General features: G+C 47.2%; 1 protein-coding gene across 1 annotated transcript in view; it reads left to right on the forward strand.

Moving 5' to 3' along the window:
* The window catches only part of LOC121927296 (thioredoxin-related transmembrane protein 1-like), a 93,324-nt gene that overhangs the window by 43,259 nt on the left and 38,073 nt on the right, over nucleotides 1-11,992 (forward strand).

Raw genomic sequence — 11,992 nt, forward strand, 5'->3', positions numbered from 1 at the left:
TGCATCTCTTAACTGGGCAAAAAGTGTGGACACACAGACCACTGTTCTCCAGGAAAGCTGGTGAAATCCAATAATTCAGTGTGGCTGTACTCTGCCTTCCTTCTGGGACTGCCAGCTTAGGAGGATTGACAGAGGGAATGGGTAGAGAAGACTGAGAGATCATACACTAACTGGTGAAGTTGAAGTTTCATGGCTGACATCCAGAGTTTTTGGTGGGTTTTTCTGGCTTGTGGCCATGTTCTAGAAGAGTTTATTCCTGACGTTTCACCAGCATCTGGGGTGGCATCTTCAGAGAACACTGGATGGAAGAGAGTGTGGTGTGTGTGTGTGTGTGGTGTGTGTGTGTGCGCCACCACACACACACACACACACACACACTGTGTGATCCTGGGTAGCAGGAGTGGTTTCCTGTTGGTGTCTCTTGGCATCTAGCGGCTTTCGATACCATAGACCATGGTGTCCTTCTGGGCGCTTGGCAGAGGTGGGACTGGGGGCACTGCGCTCAGTGGTTCCGGTCTTACCTCTCTGGGAGGTCCCAGATGGTTGCAGCTGGGAGAGTTGTGCTCCGACGGAGGGCCCTTAAACTGGGGGTCCCTCAAGGAGCCATTCGTCTCCCATGCTATTTAACATTACATGAAACCGCTGGGAGAGATCATCGGAGACATGGGGCGCGGGGTTATCAGTACGCTGATGACACCCAGATCATTTTCTCTATGTCTCCGACTGATGCAGTGACTGAGGATGGCGTCTCTCCTCTCGTTGGCCTGTCCTGGAGTCAGTAAATGGGCTGGATGAGGGAAACCGACTCAAATTGAATCCAGAGAAAACGGAGGTACGTGATAGGTTCCTGGTCAGGAATGGCGGTGGTTCACCTGTCCTGAACGGGGTCACGCTCCCTGTGAAGGACTCCGTGAGCAGTCTGGGGTGCTTCTTGACTCGTCGCTTCACCTGACTGCTCAGGTGAACGCGACGGTCAAGCAGCACTGTTATCAGCTTCGGCTTTTCGCCAGCTGTCACCCATACCTGGCCAGAGGGGACCTTGAAACGTGGTACATGCTCTTGTAACCTCGAGATTGGATTTCTGCCAATGCACTCTACATGGGCAACCCTTTACAACCCGGAAGTACAGATGGTACAGAAATGGCAGCCAGGCTGATCACTGGTACTCCCAGGGCCAGCCACATTACCCCGGTGCTGAAGACCTGCATTGGTGCATTTGCTTCCGGGCGCAATATAAGGTGTTGGTATCACCTATAAAGCCCTAAATGGCTTGGCCCAGGATACCTGAAGGACCGCCTCTCCCCGTATATTCTGCCCCGCCCCCTCAGAAACATCTGGGCAGCAACACTTAGGGTCCAGGGGCTAGGCTTACCTCTACTACGGGAAGACATTTCCATCGCCGCCCGGCCCTTGGACATGCTGCCCAAGAGCTCCGCTCGGCCACCTCCCTGGTCAATTCAGAGGGATTTAAAAACTTCTTTCCAGCCGCATTCCCGATTGAAGATCTATAAGGGTCGCCCTTCCCTTGGTTGGCAAGAGTGCTAACGGGGTTTTATTTGCATTTTTTACCTTGGTACTATTGTGTGTATTGTTTATATTGTATTTGTAATGTTTTTAGCTTGTGTTAACCGCCCTGATCTTTGGAAGGGCGCGTTATAAAAATAAAAATTTATTTATTATTTTATTATTTATTTCCATGCTAATCTGTGTATCGTCCTGTGTTGAAAGGCAAGGCCTCAAGGTGGGAGGATATGCAAAGAGGTTAGTGTCGGCTTAATAATGGTCCATTGACTGCTGGAAAAACCCTGACCCTGCGTGGTTTTCATTTCCATTCGCCTGGGTCTTATTTTGCTGGTTTTCAGGACTGGTGTCCAACCTTTGTTCACTTTCAGGGTTTCTTCTTTCCTATTGATGTTGTCCAGGTGTTTGTGGATTTCAATGCCCATTTCAAGAGGTCCTGAAAGGGCCATCCAACCTCTGTTTCTTTGTAGGTTTAGATGCTGTCGCAGGTAAAACTCTTCTCCTGGGCAACATTTTAATATCTACGATGGATGAAGAAGCCAGTGAACTTCAAAAGCTTACCACAATGTATTTTGCTCAATGTGGTTGTGTAGCGGGGACTCTAACCCCACCAGACCGGGAGGGGTCCTTGAGCTATCCGTCACAAAGAAGAAGTCAGGAGTCTGAGATGGTCCAGGTTAAAACGCTTTATTTCTGCGCAGGGCGACTGCACGCCTGAATGGCGATACCAAGACTGCCGCAACCCCCCTTGTTTGAGTTACATACTTATACATTTTCTACCTCTGTCTGTGTCTAGCGTAAGCCAATTACAGAAGCAGAATAGCCAATTCCTAATTTGGGTTATACTTCCTACTTAGTCATGCGGTGATCAAGAATTGTTAAAAAAAAGATTCAAAAGTTCATGAGCTAGTTTCAAAATTGCTAGCGAGATAACCAGGTATCTCTGCAGAAACTGCTAACTGTCAAAAATAGCTTTGTGGTTAAGCTACATGAAACTAATAGGGGAGGGGGAGAGCAAAGAGTAGAATTGCCAACAGTCTTGCTGTTTAAGTGAAACATTGCTGTTAAAGCAGAGCTTGTCTATGTGGCATTTCTAGCCCTTGTTCCTATGGATAGCATGAGTGTAGCCATTTTATATTTATAAACTTCAAACCTCTCAGTTGGACTGATTAAAGTATAATCCTGACATGGAGTTTGGATTTTATTATATTTTTCCGTATGGCCAATATTTACAATATTCAGGCTACCCTGAATATATTTTCCGGATGTGAAGATACCCAAACCCTCCGTGGATTCACTGTCCCTCTGACACAGGGGCCATCAGCTGCCACAGACCGCAACAGTGGATGATGGTTTCTAAACCTTTCACCATTGAAAAAGCCATGCACACCTCTCTGGGATGCAAAGCACCAAGACTTTAGCATTTGAGGAGATGGCACAGAGAGAGACACATGCAAACACCAGCAGAGATCTAGATGAAGCCGGGTGGCCTCTGAATTCCTAGCAGGAGGAGCAGACTAATAGATGCCATGATTCATTAACATTTGAAGCGGGAGGATATGCTCTCCCTGATTCATGACAGAAAAATCTGCTCCCTGAATCATTTAAAACATTTGCATTAACAGATTTGGGAAATGAGTATTTCTTCTCTCCTTTTTCTCTCTCTGAACAGTCTCTCTGTGTTTAAGGGGCAGGGCTTTGGGGAAGTTAATTTTTGTGGACCACACTTCCCAGAATCCCCTAACCAGGGTTGCATTTATACTATAGAAATAGCCCAGTTAGGCACTGCTTTAACTGCCCTGGCTCAAGGCTATGGAATTCTGGGAATTGGAGTTTGTTGTGGGCCCAGAGCGGAGCAAAGCGGTGCCAGATTTCCCAGAATTCCATAGTGGGTGGGGAAATGTTTAAAACAGCTTCCGTCCCCACCCCAAAACGGTCCCAAAATGGGAAGGTACCACTTCCAGGCATTCAAAATGGTGGCTGTAATGGTGCACCATGGCCTGAAAATCTGATGGTGGGGACCACCAAATGTGCCCCCCTAAGGTTTTGGGAGGTGAAAGGTGCTGCTGAAAGAAGGAGTAATAAGTAAGATGCCAGATTTATACTGCCTCAGGGCCAAAACCTGAGGCCTCAAAATGGCTGCCTGGTGATGTCACAGGAGGTAGACCCAGATGATGTGACAAGCAGACATCTTAAGTGTCCTAGAAATTGGGCCCCAGTATCCTAATTGAGACTGATTGATTAAGCTTCATCAAACTTCAACTAAAGTTGCTCAGAGTATGCCAGTCATAGGTCATAGAAGATAATAGAATCGTAGAGTTGGAAGAGATCGCAAAGGCCATCCAGTCCAACCCCCTTCTGCCATGCAGGAACTCTCAGTCAAAGCCTACCCAACAGATGGCCATCCAGCCTCTGCTTAAAGACCTCCAAGGAAGGAGACTCCCTTACACTTTGAGGGAATATGTTCCACTCTCCTTACGGTCAGAAAGTTCCTCCTAAAGTTGAGGTGGAATCCATTGTTCCAGGTCCTGTTCTCTGGAGCAGCAGAAAACAAGCTTGCTCCATCCTCAATATGGCATCCCTTTAAATACTTAAACAGGGCGATCATATCACCTGTTAACCTTCTCCCAGCTCCCTAAAGTGTTCCTCAAGTTCATGGTTTCCAGGCTCTTCATCATTTTGGTGGTCCTCCTTTGGACACGCTCCAGTTTCTCAACATCCTTTTTGACGTTTGGTACCCAGAACTAAACACAGGATTATTTCAGGTGAGGCCTGACCAAAGCAGAATAGAGCAGCACTATTACATCCCTTGATTTAGACATTATACTTCTATTGATGCAGCCTAGAATCGCATTGGCCTTTTTAGCTGCCGCATTGCACTGTTGACTCATGTTCAACTTGTGATCTGCTTGGACTCCCAGGTCCCTTTCACACATATAAATCTCCTTAATGTCACCCATCCTATATCTGTGCATTTCATTTTTATTTATTTTTTGCTTCATTTAAGTGCTGTCCCTTACATTTCCAAAAATAATTTTGTTAGCTTTGGCCCAGCTTTCATTTTGAATTTTGATCCTGTCCTTTGGGGTAGTAGCTATTCCTCCTAATTTGGTGTCATCTGCAAATTTGATGAGCATGCTCCCAATTCTGTCATCCAGGTCACTGATAAAGATGTTGGATAGCACTAGGCCCAGGACAGAGCTCTGTGGGGCCCCACTGGTCACTTCTCTCCAGGATGAAGAAGAGGAACCATTGCTGCACACTTGCTGGGTTCAGCCAGTCAACCAATTACAAATCCACCTAACAGTCGCATTGTCTAGATCACATTTTACTAACTTGTTTGCAAGAATGTCATGGGGAACTTTGGTTTGTCTAAGGATCGCCATAAGTTGGAAACAATTTGAAGGCATGCAACAACAGCAACTAGGTATTCTATTTAAAAAACTGATTTAAAGCAGTATAAAAACATTTTTAGGAAAGGAGAATGCATGTCACATGCACAAATAGAGCAATCCCAATATGCCTAAATACTTCACACACATACCCCCAAAATATAGCCAAATGCCCCTGAAAGCCACTGCCAGCATCTCCTCACTGCATGGATCTTGTTCTGCCCCTCCTTACTTAGGAGTTTATCAGATGTGAGTTTTTGGTGATTTTTCCAGCCTATCGCGCAATGTTAGCGTCACCAACGTTGTGCAATAACGTGAAAGCGTGATGTTCTTCCAGACGCCATTCATTTCTATGGAAGCCCGTTGCGCAACGCTCCCATAGTTTTAGCGTCATTCCTCCCCTTTTTGGGCATTACGGGGGAAAAGGGAAGTCAGGCCTTTGTCTCCCGTTATCCTTGCGAATGTGTTGCAAAATGGTTTGGTGTGGTAGGCAGCAACGCAACGCAATGCAAAAGTTACTGATTGCAAAGTTCCCATGATGCTGGGCTGCTTTTTCACCCCATTCCCTTCCGGTGGCCTTCCTTTTTCAGGACAACCCCGGGGGAGGGGGGTTGCTCTGTCCTGCATGAACACCTAGGAGGCTGTAAATTTAAGGGACCCCTGAGGGTCATCCATTCCAGCCCCATTCTTCTGCCCTGCATGAACTCCGAGGAGGCTAGGAATTGAAGGTTCCCCAGGGGTCATCCATTCCAGCCCCATTCCTCTGCCCTGCAAGAACACCTAGGAGGCTGCAAATTTAAGGGATCCCTAGGGGTCATCCATTCCAGCCCCATTCTTCTGCCCCGCATGAACTCCGAGGAGGCTAGGAATTGAAGGGGCCCCCAGGGGTCATCCATTCCAGCCCCATTCTTCTGCCCCGCATGAAACAGGAAACTGGAAGGGACTTCTCCCCTTTCCCCTCTCCCCCCCGGAAGCACAAAGGTCTGGATGCCACCAAAACCTCCAAGGAGCATGCGCAAATATGTTGATGCGAAATGTTCAAGACAAAATGAAGGCGCTGGTGTAGTAAAAAGTTCCGCTATGCATGGTTTCACATCATGCAAATCGCAACTTTTGTGCAATTGTAGCACTAACATAATGTTACGGGGGAATGATGGAAAAGCAAGCAATGTGGTAGAACATCGCGTTATAGGGTCATTGCGCAACGTTTGTTTCACTTCTTTAGCGGAATTGAGGGTCCAAAACCTCACGTCTGATAAACTCCTTACGCTAATTGCAAACCGCTTAGGGAGAGCTTAAGTATACTGGTATGCAGTATAGACATGTACTTGCTATTGCTATTGGACCCTACTCCTCCTTTTGTGATCAAGGAAGCCAGATGAGACCCTTCCTCTCTCCTTGGGGAAAGCAAGGCGCTCTTGAGGATTTGTATATAACTCACTATATCAATAAGCTGCTTTCAGCTTCCTGCAAGACCCTTTTATTTTTGAAAAAAGAGTCTTCCATCCAGACTTGTCAACCGAAGTAGGGCAGGATATCCTTTTCAAAAGTCACCGAAATCCCAGGAGGGTGTGTAGCGCATGTGGATGTCTTTTCCAACTGGAAAGAGCTGTCAAGGGCAGCCAGGAGGAGGACACAACAGGGAAGATATCGACTTGTTTGGCTGAGCTCACCAGCCGCCCATGGAAAAAAACTACTGTGCTCAGGAATCATGGTAGAGATGGGGTTTGAACTGACGGAAATCATATAGTGCCACTATATTCTGCTTTGCTTAGGCCTCACCTGGAACAATCTGGGCAACACAATTTAAAAAGGATGCTGAGAAACTGGAGCGTGTCCGAAGGAGGGCCGCCAAAATGGTGAAGGGTCTAGAAACCATGCCTTATGAGGAACAACTGGAGAATACAAGGTTAAGAGGTGATATAATAGCCCTGTTTAAATATTTGAAGGGGTGTCACACTGAGGATACAGCAAGCTTTTTTTCTGCTGCTCCAGGGAAGAAAACCTGGAAGATTGGATGCAAACTCCAGGAAAAGGGAATCTGTCTAAACATTAGGAGGAACTTACTGGCAGTAAGAGCTGTTTCACAAGGAAGACTCTGCCTCAGAGATTGTGGTGGAGTCTCCTTTTTTGGGGGGTGGTCTTTAAACAGAGGCTGGATGGCCATCTGTCAGGGATGCTTTGATTGTGTATTCCTGCATAGCAGAATAGGGTTGGACTGGATAGCCCTTGGGGTCTCTTCCAACTCTCTCATTCTATGATTCTAAGGCGCGTTACAGACCGCTGAAAATGGGCGGTCTCGCGCCACTGCCGGTTGCAGCGCGAAGGAGCCCCAGCATCCAAACCGCGTGGCTCCTCTGCGCTGCAAATAAGAAGCACCAAAATGGCACTTCTCTTTGCGGCGCAGTTATGACACCACGAGGCACCAATGGTGCACTCATGGCATCATATGCGCCGCATGACGTGCAGACGCAAAGCATCCGCTACGTCAAGATGGCACCCCCTGTGTGGAACGGGCGCCACCATTTTGTACAGACTCAGTCCGCCCTTTTCTAACCCTAGTATGGACCCAGTCCATACTTTATGCCCGTCTGTAACGGGCCTAAGAGGGGGACATGATAGCCCTGTTTAAGTATTTGAAGGGATGTCATATTGAGGAGGGAGCAAGCTTGTTTTCTTCTGCTCCAGAGAATAGGACACAATGGAGCAATGGATGCGATGTGAGCTCCAGGAAAAGAGACTCCACCTCGACATTAGGAGGAACTAACTGACAGTAAGAGTTTTTGAACAGTGGAATATGTTGCCTCAGAGAGTGTGGTGGAGTCTCCTTCTTTGGAGGTTTTGAAACAGGGGCTGGATGGCCATCTGCCACAGGGAATGTTTCGATGGTTTGCTGCATGGCCAAAGAGGGTTGGAGTGGACGGTCCTTTGGGGTCACTTCCAAGTCTAGCATTCCATAATTCAATAAGTGACAGCAATGGGACTGAAATACTGTGTCCAGGATTTTGAATGTAAAGACAAGGTCATCTCCCCCCCCCCTTTTTTTTTGGATCTTATTAAATAAGGTTATCAGGCCTGGCCCTTAGTCTCAGTGCTTAGAGCCCTTCTCCATTTCTCAGGTTGCATGAGAGGAATCTCAGGGCAAGTGTGCTGATTTGAAAAGTGTATATGTGTGTGTATTCTCCTTCCTTAACTTCATTTAAAAAATTAAATGACATACCCCAGCGATGTTGACTCAGTTCAATGGACTCCGAGAGAAGGTCTTGGGTTTCATGTTGGGAGAATGGCTAGGAAGGAAGGAAGGAAGGAAGGAAGGAACAAAGGGCTGCTGCAGAGCGGTCCACATTCATCTCAATATAAGAGTTGTGGGCATAAGTGTTGTAGTGCATAGTCCATGAGTGCAGATGGATGTGATCATGATGCAGCTGTGATGTGCATGGAAGCGCATGCTCATTTGGTTGCACATCTGGGTGCACATTCAGTTGTGCAACACTGCCAGTCCACAAAAGGGCTGCATAGCAGAATCAATGTGTTACTCCTGTTTCATGGGTGTCAGTGGTGAAGGAGCAGGGCTTGGGAAAGTTCCCCAGAATCCTCATACTTCTCAAGGATTCTGGGAGGCGTAGTTCGAGAATAAATTTCCTGGTTCAGGAAAGAAGGGTTTGGCAAACAAAGCCCACTTGTGCAATGTTAAGAAGAGCACCTTTTTTGCTCCGAAGGTGGTGCAAGGGGTACACATACACACTGTGTACACACATACACACACATGCATACAAACATAAACACAGGGCTGACACCAAGCCTTTGTCTCTGCTTAGCAGGAAAACCGCCTCTCCTTGTGTGGCTCCCTGTCTCTGTTCTCCCGCCTGCCACCCAGCCCACTCAGCGCTACTTAACCGAACGAACAGTGACATTTCATACATTTTAAATGTAATTTGTGGGAAACGTTTGCAAATTGGAACCGCTGTGAAAGGAGGAAGAGTGGAGATGATCCCCCCAGGCCTTGTTCACTGAGCTTGAAGAGAAGGAAGGCCGCAAAGCAGCGGCTCCCATCTGGTATGGCCCCCAGGCCCAGGAAGGGGATGCTGGGATGCACTGGAGGGCAACATCTTCATGAAATCATAGAATTATAGAATGCTAAAGTTGGAAGGGAGTCCCAAGGGCCATCCAATCCAAATCCCTTCTGACATGCAGGAACTCACAATCAAAGCTACCCCATTAACAGATGGCCATCCAGCGTCTACTTGAAAACCTCCAAAGAAGCAGCCTCCATCATATTCCTGGCAGCATCCTCTTAGGACTTTATCACATGAGGAAAACTGGAAGATTAACCGAAGGTTAATCCAGGGTGATCTACGGTATTTCATGTAATTTTGCAAAAGAGTTTCAAACAATGTCGCACGCAAACAGAACACAGTCCAAACGCAAACGTGAGAGATCCCAGGAATAGCTTCATTTGCAAAACTATCGAATTTATAATTCCTTTTCTACTACAAATTCGCAGTCATTTTGTGTTTGCCTTAGTATGAAAGGTATCTCCAGCAATGGGATTCCTCCGTTAGAAACAAACTACAATTCCCATGATCCCCTGCTGCGATTTTGCTTCTTGTACTTGTCTTCCCTGGCTGCCGAGAGAAAAGCAGCTGTTTTCAAAGGAGGAAAGAGCGAAGGGTGGGAAAGGTAAGGATGAGGAGCCTGGGCATGCCTCCTCCTGCTCCTCCTTATTCTTGCCACTCCAACTCGGGGGTGTCCTTGGGTCCTCATAGGACTCTGATCTTGGAAGTGTAAAATTTTCAAGACGCGATCCTGGGCCCTCCCTGCGCATGTGTGCAGAGACTCGAAATCAAGAAGCCGATGGGTATGTACTCATGTGATAAGTACATTTGCATTTGCACTGCTTTCTGTTTTGGGTGGACACTATGTTCCTCTGTGCGTGTGATGAACTACTACATAATTTCTAGCATTTCTGCATTGCCCCCACTTTCTTCTTATTTTGGGACAGTGATACATTCTTCCATGTGAAAAGGTCCTTACTGTCAGGAAGTTCCTTCTAATGTTCCCTGTAGTTTGGATCTAGTGTCTTTCCCTGTAGTTTGGATCTATTGCTCCATGTCCTAGTCTCTGGAGCAGCAGAAAACAAACTTGCTCCATCTTCAATGGTGCAGTACAGACCACTGAGAAACGGTGGCCTACTGGCGCCCGTTGTTTCTCCGCAGGGAAGGCACAGCCCCCAAACAGTGTGCCGTCACTGCAGAGCAAAAAGAAACCGGTATTTCCAGGTTCTTTCTGTGGCGTCGCAGTGATGCCGCAAGTGCGCCATTGGCACACTCACTATGTAAGTGACGCACAGTGCCATGAGGATACCACACGGTGCTTACATCACAATGGCAGCGCCCATGTACACAAGCGCCATCATTGTAACTCTGCCACTATGTACTAGAGTTAGGGACTGTGTGGTTGCTGTATGGTCCCTAACCCTAGTATCAGTGCTGGTACAATGCTTATTGGCAGTGTGTACCGTGCCAATATGATATCCCTCCAAATACTTAAACAGTCATATCACCTCTTAACAGTCTCTTCTCCAGGCTAAACATATCCAGCTCCCTAAGTCTCTCCTCATAAGACATGGTTTCCAGATCTTTCATGATTTTGGTGGCCTTCCTCTGGAGATGCTCCAGCTTCTCTGCATCCTCTTTGAATTGTGGTGCCCACAGCTGGACCTTCCCTCCCTGGGCATGATAGGCCTCCATGGGGCTCTTTCTCTGGGGCAACAGCAATTCCCCTCCCCCCCCCCCCCCCCCCCCGGTTCACACCATCCCCACACATGTGGCATCTTTCTCAGCACCCTGGTTTAAGAGTAGATCTGCAAATGAAATGTGAAAATGCCAGCAACAGCTGTGTGGAAATGGCCATTGGTTAATGCTAATATATGATCATTTGCTAATGCAATATATGAATCTGGCCCTGGGATTTGCTGCAGGTCCTTGACCTCTATCTGTCTGTTTCTTTCTCTTTCTGCTAAAAAGGCAAATAAATGGCTCCTGGAATAAATGGTGCCTCAACTAGAAGCCAAAATGAATTAACTGTCTCTTTATTGTTCCACCTCCTGACTGTCACTGAGGCTGGGTTTGCACAGGCCAGAATACGCTAAGAGTAGCCAAGAGTTTTCTGGCCCCAGAGCTACCCCAATGTTGCCCCATTACCTGGGGCCCTCCATTGCATTGCCAGCTAGCTGTCTGCATGTCCATCCCGGTGTGCCACAAGTCATTCCCTCTGAGGTCAGAACAAAAGTGGAACATGTGGCAAACAGCTGCCCAGCATCTCAACAGAGGACTTTGGATCATATGGAAAGATCTGGAGCAAAATGTAAGGGTTTTTTTTTTAATGTGGAGGGTTTGGGGGGGGTGTAATATGGCAGCTTTGTAAAAGCCAGTGTGCATGCCGCACCTGGACTCTGAGACTGAAGCCATGGACCTGCAGGGACCTTCTGCTGAACCAGATCAGAAGGAGGTTCCAGAGCCACAAGTCTCAGATGTTTATAGTTTTATATGTATTTATATTTATAGAGAGCCCTGCTGCCCGTTCAGATACGGAAGACAACTTACCCTACCTCCCTTTGCCAAGGTGAGACAACCAAGGGAGGGCTTCAGGAGGTCTCAGAGGATTTCTAAGAAACAGCAATGAATTAAGCACCAGCTGTGTTGAGCTTCTGATCGATAAATCCCCAGAGCTGTTGGAAATTACCTGACCTACTGGCTCTCTGTCATGTTCCTGAACTCTGTGCTTGACCCAAACTGTGTTTGTTGACTCTGGATGCCATTTACCCGACTTGGATATTGCTGAACTCTGTTGATGGACCTGAAGCTTGTGAATGGATTCTGTTTGGGTCTTAAGGCTTGTGTTGACCAAACTACAGTAAGTGCTGAACTGTAAGCTGCTGTGTTGTTGTGCTTGATCAACTCAGCAATCAGGCAACACAACACGACAATTCAGCCATCAGCAATTATTTAAATTACAGGAAAAGAGATTCCTCCTTGACATCAGGAAGACCTTTCTGGGGGTAAGAGCTGATCTGCCTT

The sequence above is a fragment of the Sceloporus undulatus genome, chromosome 1 (genome assembly GCF_019175285.1).
Source record: "Sceloporus undulatus isolate JIND9_A2432 ecotype Alabama chromosome 1, SceUnd_v1.1, whole genome shotgun sequence".
Lineage (NCBI taxonomy): Eukaryota > Metazoa > Chordata > Lepidosauria > Squamata > Phrynosomatidae > Sceloporus > Sceloporus undulatus.